Here is a 1,639-nt window from a genome sequence, read left to right as displayed (position 1 = left end):
TGTATAATGACAAGCAGAAATAGTTGCGATGGTTAAGAAAACTTGGTCACTAGGATCAGAACTTGAAAAGGCTTAGTTGGATGATAGTGCTTGTGACGTTAAAGCAAAATGACAACACCTGTCCTTGAGTATTTATTGTACATTACCTAAAATGTATCCTGGGGATGGGGGCTCAGGCCCTAGGAGAAGAGCTCTTGGCCCTTCAGTAAAACAGTAGAGAGAGCTGGGGGAATCCGGCTGTGAAGGCAGCAAGTGGTCTGGCTCCAGAGGAGGGTCTGAGAACTGAGCATGGACCCTTCTTTCCCTCCTTGCTCCCCTCTCCTCTAAATCTCACCACTCCTCTTCGTTCTTCCTAGAGCATCCTCCGAGAGAAAGGATCAGGTTGAGATAAGCAATCATCTGGGGCACAAAATTTCAGGGGACAGAACATGCATTCTCGGGTCTCTGCACAAACCCCATGGGCCTAGGAGTGCACATGCTGCCCTTGCTCACCAGACACGTCTGGAAAGGAGACCTATGGGCTCTAGAAGCTGCTCGGTGCTGTGGGTTAGGGGTGTTGGGGTTCTGGGGTACCCAGAGATAGAGGGATGCAGGCATGGTGGGATATCCCCTTAACCCCTTAAAATCGTCACCTCAGTAGGTAGGACACAGCAGGAGCAGGCCTAAGTGTGCCCTTGAGCTTGGACTTCTGATGACTAAATTGGCTTGGCAGAAATACATATGACTAAGAAATGCAAAAAGAGATGCTCTGCATTATAAGTAATTTGGGAAACTGGAATTCTAACAACAACAACAACTTAGCTTAGATGGGTTTAAAAAGGGGAGGGATGTGGTCAGAATGCTCTAGAAATGAAAGAATGTGTTCCTTAAAGTAGCACCCAACTTCCTGGGAAAATGATTCACATTTTAGATTTTCTAAAATACTGAAATGACAAAATCACATCAACAAGATTGCCTCTCTTGGTACGTTAAAATAGCACAGAATATCAGAGTACTGAAAACCGGCATCGTCACCCTTAGGTAATGAAGGGGAGCTGCCCTGAGAGCAGGAAATAACATCTTCTTCATCTCTGGGGAGCCCACAGAGCACAGCAGAGCAGCTGGCTCATGGCTGTCTTTTGAATGAACAGAATCAGAATCAGAATACCAGTTCACACAGAGAATCGTAAAGCTCCCACACAAGAGTGTGGAGGGTCCACATCTAGAAACATTTGCTGCATAATTGAAGATTATTTGTGCCAAAGAGGCAATGTGAAAAGAATAAGGGCCAGACTGCCTCTTAAACCTGGTGACTTCCACACATATGCTCTCTCCTGAAGTCTTAATAAAATGATAGGATAGTAGTTTGTTTGTTTAAAGGCAGGTCCTATAAACTGAAAAGGACAAAATGCATTGGAAATATTGCGGGGGAGTAACAAGAAAATTTGAGAAAATGGAAAAGAGATGCGGATAAGTGAGTGCATAGCACTTAACAGGAGAGAAAGCTGAAACCTTGTATCTCTTGGGGAGAAACCCAAAAGAAGTCAGTGGGTTCATACCTGGGGACATTTCAAGGCTCCTCCTGGGCTAAAGGTCCACCATTTAGAAAGGTGGTGGTGTTCCTGAAGGCAGTGGGGTTGGCTCAGGGAAAGACTGCATG

Source organism: Colobus angolensis, unplaced genomic scaffold (assembly GCF_000951035.1).
Source record: "Colobus angolensis palliatus isolate OR3802 unplaced genomic scaffold, Cang.pa_1.0 Scaffold388, whole genome shotgun sequence".
Classification (NCBI taxonomy): domain Eukaryota; kingdom Metazoa; phylum Chordata; class Mammalia; order Primates; family Cercopithecidae; genus Colobus; species Colobus angolensis.
This window is presented reverse-complemented; position numbering follows the sequence as displayed.